The sequence below is a fragment of the Crocodylus siamensis genome, chromosome 1 (genome assembly GCF_052110815.1).
Source record: "Crocodylus siamensis isolate JL-2025a chromosome 1, ASM5211081v1, whole genome shotgun sequence".
Lineage (NCBI taxonomy): Eukaryota > Metazoa > Chordata > Crocodylia > Crocodylidae > Crocodylus > Crocodylus siamensis.
This window is the reverse complement of record NC_143395.1, coordinates 378,364,826-378,372,035: the sequence shown is the minus strand read 5'-3', so window position 1 is coordinate 378,372,035 and position 7,210 is coordinate 378,364,826. Positions and strand designations below refer to the sequence as shown.

Below are 7,210 nucleotides of genomic sequence, written 5' to 3'. Positions count from 1 at the left end.
TGGTGTCAAACCAGACGACGACGAAGTGGAAGCCAGCAACAGGATGCCCCCTCCACCAGACAAAAAAGGCCTTCAGAGACTCCTCGGAACCATTCAGTACTTGGCGCAATACATTCCGCATGAGTCAAGCCTGACGGCCCCGCTGAGAGCGCGTCTCAGGAACGGTGTTATCTGGCAATGGGGACCCGAGCATCAGGAAGCCCCGGATAAGCTCAAGCAAAGCATCACAATGGCACCTGCGCTCAGCCAGCACAGCAGCTGGACATCCAAGCCGATGCATCCAGAGATGGCCTAGGAGCATGTCTGTTTCAGCGGAAGCAGCCAGTTGCATATGCTTTGAGGGCTCTAACACAATCTGAGAGAAATTATGCTCAGATTGAAAAAGAACTTCTGGCAATTGTCTTCGCCATGACAAAGTTCCACCAATATGTGTATGGCACCCAGGTATGGGTCCAGTAGGGCCACAACCCCCTGGAAGCGATTTTTGCGAAGCCCATAGGCAAAGCTTCAGCACAGTTACAGAGGAGGATGCTGTTGGAGCTCCGAAAAGATGACGTCCAGATTTTCTGTACCAAAGGCAAAGACAAATTAAACCTGAACTAAAGCCTTGCTGGCCAAATCCGGATTCAGGATGATTTGCTTATGATTGAGCCAAAAATAATCATTGCACGCGGTGCGAGGACCAACATGTTGACATTGCTTCACTCGCCCCATCAAGGCATACACGCAAAGGTCAAAAGCGCAAGCTCGACAAATCATGTGCTGGCCTCAGATGAATGCCCACATCGAGCAATGGATCGCAAATTGCACACCCTGTAAAGAGCTCCAACCCAGTACTCAGAAAGAGCCCATGATCTCATATGAGATCCCATACCTGCCTTGGCTAAAACTGGCAGCGGACATTTTTGACTTACGGGGACAGTCTTATTTGATAACTAGCCAACTGCCCGTCAAGAATGCTGGGGGAGAGCGGGGGAGGGCTGGGATGGAGAGCCGCCACCTAACGCCCCATGCTGCTGCTGTTCTCCCTCTTGCAGACAAGACAGCAGGCATGGTAGTAGCCAAAATGACATCTGTATTTCCGTGTCATTTCCTACCTAAAGAAATTGTGATCACGTGCCACTTGCAAGTCGCGTGATGAAAAAATTTCGACTGACTGGGGCATAACCATCACCCATTCTAGTCCGGGTTATCCAGTCCCATGGTCAGGCTGCACGCATGGTTCAGACCATCAAATCCATGTTTAAGAAGACTTTGCAGGACGGGTCAGATCTATATCTGGCTTTACTCAATCTGAGGAACACGCCCATTACCGGTCTTGAGTATGCTCCAGCTCAGCTTCTGATGGGGAGACTTCTGCGCAGTATCCTCCCTGCTACAATGGCGGTGCTAGCTCCTAGACTACCGTCGAATGCCTCCCACAAGTTGCGGAACCGTCAAAGGCACCAAAAGGAGCACTATGACCGCACGGCTGCAGTCTTGCTACCTCTACGAGAGGGGGAGAAAGTCAGGATGCAAACACGTACAGGTTGGATACCAGCATCCATTATGGCAAAAGGGGATGAACCGCGTTCCTACGTGGTAAAACCCCCCAGCAGTAATGTCTACAGGAGAAACAAAAGACACTTAAGGAAAGATCAGTCATCAGTACCAGCAGAACAAGTTGATGCACCTCAAGAGATGGCATCAGAAGTAAAACCAGACCACCAAGAGCACGAATTTCGTTACATTTCACAGGATCCACCAGTACCCACAGAGACACCTGATGGCACCACACAAACTAAGAGCGAATGGGTGGTGAAGTTGCCTGTGAAGTACAAGGATTATGTAATGGGATCTAGACCCCTTTGGTGAGCCAAGTGCCAGCAACCTCTAGCTCCATGATCCCGAAATGTTCTGAGTTAAAGTAGCTACTGATGAACATTCAACTACTGAAGAGGGAGCTCCCAGAATGAAGAAGGGGGATGCGGTATATGGGGTGCGCCTGGAAGGGGCCTGCGGTGGAACATTCCAGTCTTTCCCCCAATGCCCGGTGGGTGCGGTGTGTGGGTGGTGGGTTGTTGTTGTTCTCCCCGCAAGCTGTGAGTGTATGTGTTGCTGAATCCTGTTCCTAATAAAGATAAAGCTGTTTACCATCCCACCAGTCTCTGCTGAATGCTGACTCGAGGACAGAACCCCAGGGGCATGGAGGTCTGAGTAAGTACTCCATCCCAGGAACCCGGTGGCCACGGTCAAAGACTATAACGGCTGTGAGTGAAATAGACTCCTTGCAGTCTAAGTAAGTCAGAGGCGCACGAGCTTTTGTAAGCTAGCTCACTTCATCATCAGGGATCCTGGTTTTCTCCAATTTAAAAAAAATCCCCTATATATATAGTGGGGTTTCATTTTAATCATGGGAAAATGTGGATTCGGAGTTAGTGTTTTTTTAACTGAAAATCGTGGATTTTTTTTTCACCAGACGAAACCAGGGTCCCTGTTCATCAGATGCTGAGGAGGGACTGCCGGAAGCAGAACTTTTATATAAAGTGGTGATTAGAATGGAAGGGGAAGAAAAAGCAGGTGTCAGCGGGGCCTGTGGTACCCCTTTCTTTGTCCTTCCCCTTCCCTACCCTTTGGTATTCTAATCCCTGCTTTTGGTTTAGCCTCCTTGCTTCCTACAGCTAGCTGCTTCTCAGCATCCGATGAAGCAAGCTGCTGCTTACAAAAGCTGATGCATCCCTGGTTTAGTGAATCTAGGAAGGGCCCTGCAAATCTCCCCTGAATCCAGGTTAGCGCGGCCAATTACTCTCTCTGCTCGTATCCTTAAACGAGCAGGCTGAAGGCACGCCCTTAGGTATGCAGCCCAGAGTGAAACCTGATGCCACGGCGTATCAAAGTATGGTGGATGCTCATACTCTGGTTACTTGATGAAGCTGAGTGTTAGAAATGGGTGCTATTGATTACTTAATATGTGCATTATGTTTTTAAAAGAAATGTATATCGCGTTTTACAGCAGGGCCGTCCAATTTTTCAGAAGCACCTCTTACACCTCATATTTCTTTTGTTTTTTCCCTATTTCTGAATTGGACCTAGAATTTTGAGGAGACCAGATTTTCCTGTCACGATTTGTTCTCAGCAAATAACAGGGTGGGTCAGCGCTTCTCTGTAGGATACAGTAATGTGCGACTTTTTTGAACGTATAACAAGGTGTTCGCTTTGACGTTACGCAGTATTAATATTACCAGCCCCACAGTTGTTGTTGTTTTTGTTGTTGTTGCTGTTGTTACATTTGCTAGCAGCTCCTGAATTGACAAGTTCCGCGAACCTTCAAGGCCCCCAAAAGTCAGTTTCTGAACTGGTGTTATCACTGACAGCACTGGGCGTTTCACAGGCACCGCTTACCGTGCTGCCAGTGCCGTGGTATTTGCAGCAGGGATACTGACAGCCTCCCGTCCTGTTGAAGACTTCTGACTGTCAGTTCCAGCTGTGTATTTAATGTGCACTTTGTTGACACCGCCTTCCAGTAAGCGCAGGGTCCCTGTCTAGGGTCAGTCCCCTGCTCGAGTCGCGTGTACTCCTGGAGGAAGTAGGGCCGGGCAGAAGCCACGCGTTGCGGTTCTTAGGAGAGGGCGGGCGGCCAGAGGCACGTCCCCTTGCCAGGGGAGGGTTAAAGTCAGGATGTCGTCATCACATTGGGGCGTTCCGCTGCCTTCATGCAGATCCTTCATGCAGATCTCTGTCTCTGTCTGTCTCGTCTGCTCTCCTCACTCAGCCAGCCAGGAGGCGAGAGGCAGGGAAGTGTTGAGGGGGCAGGAATCTTTGGGATACATGAGCGAGGCAGATGCCAGTGCTGAGGGCGGTGTTGTGAGAGGGATTTTTCCAGAGGCTGCTCGTGACAGCCGAGAGAAAAGGAGCCTTTTCCAAAGGGGAGCAGCCACTCTGTTGGAATGGTGGGGTGTGAGCACGCTGAGAACACTTCAAATGAGGCGAAGCAGAGGCTCCAGGCCCCAAACTGGAAAGGGGCTGGCACCTTCAAGTTGTTCTCGGCTCATGCCTGCACAACCGTTAAGCGTGTTCACGCTGTGTGATTAAGTGCATTTGCACGCAACAGGGATGTCCACTGACACACAATTAAGCGTGTGCACAGAAACAGTGAAGCGCAGTCACGTGCAACCCTGTTCTAGTTGTTAGGTGTGAGCTAGCTGAGAACAATTAAGAGGAAGCAAAGGAGAGGCGCCGCAGCCGAAACTGGAAAGAAAGGTTTTGCTCTGTTTTAGTCATCCACAGCTCCTTCACAGGCAACAATTAAGGGTGTTCCTGTTCAAATACAACTGGGTGGGCTCACACTCGGTGATTAAGGGTGCTCAGCCACAACTACAGCACCTTCGCACTCTCTCAGGCAACAATCAAGGGTGTTCCCTTTCAAATACAACTGGGTGGATTCACAGTCGGTGATTAAGGGGGCTCATCCACAACTACAGCACCTCTGCACTCTCTCAGGCAACAATCAAGGGTGTTCCCTTTCAAATACAACTGGGTGGATTCACAGTCGGTGATTAAGGGGGCTCAGCCACAACTACAGCACCTCTGCACTCTCTCAGGCAACAGTCAAGGGTGTTCCCTTTCAAATACAACTGGGTGGATTCACAGTCGGTGATTAAGGGGGCTCAGCCGGTGGTGCGCCCTCCGCAAACGGTGGCCTCGGGATCCCACCTCAGCCGGCGCGTGCCGGCCCTCACCTTCATTGCGCCACGGGCTTTCGTTCGAGCCTCTGACTCGCGCACGTGTTAGACTCCTTGGTCCGTGTTTCAAGACGGGTCGGGTGGGTGGCTGACATTGCCGCAGACCCCGGGCGCCTGGCGTGGCCCTCCCCACAACTACAGCACCTTCACACTCTGCCACTAAGCACGGTCACACAGAGCAGCGGAGCGCATTCCCCCTCAGGGATCAGCAGCTGCCCTTTGGGTGCCTGCCCCTTTGAGAAGGGCTTCCAATGTACCTGTGTCCGCTAAGGAGACAGCAGGGCTGGAGGAGCGCCGCGTGCGGCAAGAGAGGGTTAACATGAGACGCTGTCGTCATCATGACTCACTCAGGCTTTGCACAAATCATCTCTCGTCTCCATTAGCCAGCGAGGAGGAGATGAGACACGGGGAAGTGTTGAGAGGGCATGGATGGGGGGCTTTTGGTCTACGAGGGTGGGTGGGTGGGTGGGTGTCTCTGACCTGTTGGGTAAGAGAAACTGCAGGAGAGCTTTTCCATGGGTTTGCGGGGCTAGAGGCTGCAGGTGACGACTGTGAGCGGAGGGGCCCGTGCAGCAGCTTGCCGTGTGTCGCGGGAGGCTGCCCTTGGGGGCACCGAGGTTTCCGAAGGTTTGGGGGTATCGCTTCTCGGCCTTTTGGCTAAGATCAAGTGTAGTATCTGTTCTTATCAGTTTAATATCTGATATGTCCTCGATGTGAGGACTTTATATTAAATGGATTTTTGGAACTGGGAGATGGACTCGGAGCTTGCTCCATCCACTCCACGCATCGGCCTGGTATTGCAGTGTCTCCAGGAGCGGTGCACCTCCCCTCGGGGAGAATATGGCTGTGTCAAAAAGTAGAGCTTGTAACTTTTGGGGGGGGGTCTTGTATTGTGCAAAGCCCTTGGGGGTTTGGTGTTGGTGTGCTTTGGCTGTTGGAAGTCCTGAAGGGGAGAGGCAGTTGTCAGGAAGAAAAGCAGTGCCTGTATCTATCTATCTATGCCTGAGCAGAGAGCGGTTAGGATACTACAGCTGGGGGGTTGGGGTAGGACACGCCTTCTGAAACAAAAAGACCCCAAAGTGAACAAAGGGGGACAAAGTGAACAAAGAGGTGGCGTGGGGTGGACACCTCTGTGGGGTGTTCAGATGGGAATCGTTCTCAGCTCTTTTACACCTATCCATCAAGTTTAACAGCTGCTTTCTTTGAAAACAGACAGCCTCTCCACACCATCTCCCCTTGTCAATCTCTAAAGGAAGTGAAGCACATACACTCGATAATACGACACATACAATAGACAGTGCCGGAGACATCCTTCCCCCTTTTCAGTCATAGTAATACACACAATTGTCTCGTACAAGCTTCTTCATTAAATACAGTATCTTCATGTACATTTTTCCATCACTGTTTCAAATCTCATTAACAGGTTTCCACAAGATCTTCATTTTTAGTTTTACAGTTTTTTTTAAACATACTTCCCGTTTTTATTTCCTTTTAACACAGTTTAGACATATGCCACTTGCAGCACATCATTCGTTGCCCTGTTCCGGCTTGTCCGTCCACCTCATTCCCTGAGTCCCACCATTTTTGCTTTCCCCCCTCCCTTTTTGTTTGCTCTTTTCATTCCCTACCCAAAAAGTCTCCTCTGGCTGCTGCTGCTCTTCTTCAGCTGCGTACCGTCTCTCCTCTGGTAGTTCCTCTCCGCCTACCATCCTCTGGTCGCGGCGACTCCTGCTCTCCTCCGCTGCCGCTGGCTCTCTCTTGTCCCGGCTCTGAGCACAGACTACCTTTACTTATCCCGTGTGCTCTGTAGAAGAGCTTGCTACAGAGCACACTGCCCCTAGCTCCCGACCCCCCGCTCCAGTATCCTACCCCAACCCCCCAGCTGTAGTATCCTAACCGCTCTCTGCTCAGGCATAGATAGATAGATACAGGCACTGCTTTTCTTCCTGACAACTGCCTCTCCCCTTCAGGACTTCCAACAGCCAAAGCACACCAACACCAAACCCCCAAGGGCTTTGCACAATACAAGACCCCCCCCCAAAAGTTACAAGCTCTACTTTTTGACACAGCCATATTCTCCCCGAGGGGAGGTGCACCGCTCCTGGAGACACTGCAATACCAGGCCGATGCGTGGAGTGGATGGAGCAAGCTCCGAGTCCATCTCCCAGTTCCAAAAATCCATTTAATATAAAGTCCTCACATCGAGGACATATCAGATATTAAACTGATAAGAACAGATTGAAAAATAAATGTTTTCGCTCGGTCTGAGCCTTCAAGAGGCCGAGAAGCGATACCCCCAAACCTTCGGAAACCTCGGTGCCCCCAAGGGCAGCCTCCCGCGACACACGGCAAGCTGCTGCACGGGCCCCTCCGCTCACAGTCGTCACCTGCAGCCTCTAGCCCCGCAAACCCATGGAAAAGCTCTCCTGCAGTTTCTCTTACCCAACAGGTCAGAGACACCCACCCACCCACCCACCCTCGTAGACCAA

The 7,210-nt window shown here is 51.1% G+C and overlaps 1 non-coding gene and 1 pseudogene across 1 annotated transcript; one reads left to right on the top strand and one right to left on the bottom strand.

Annotated features, from left to right (window-relative positions):
• The first annotated feature begins 5,358 nt into the window (after positions 1–5,358).
• LOC149875119 (U2 spliceosomal RNA) lies at positions 5,359–5,549 on the top strand. Its single transcript, XR_016440136.1, has one exon. It is a non-coding gene; the product is annotated as a U2 spliceosomal RNA (small nuclear RNA).
• A 1,257-nt stretch (positions 5,550–6,806) lies between these two features.
• On the bottom strand, positions 6,807–7,013 carry LOC149875118 (U2 spliceosomal RNA; annotated as a pseudogene).
• Positions 7,014–7,210: the final 197 nt, after the last annotated feature.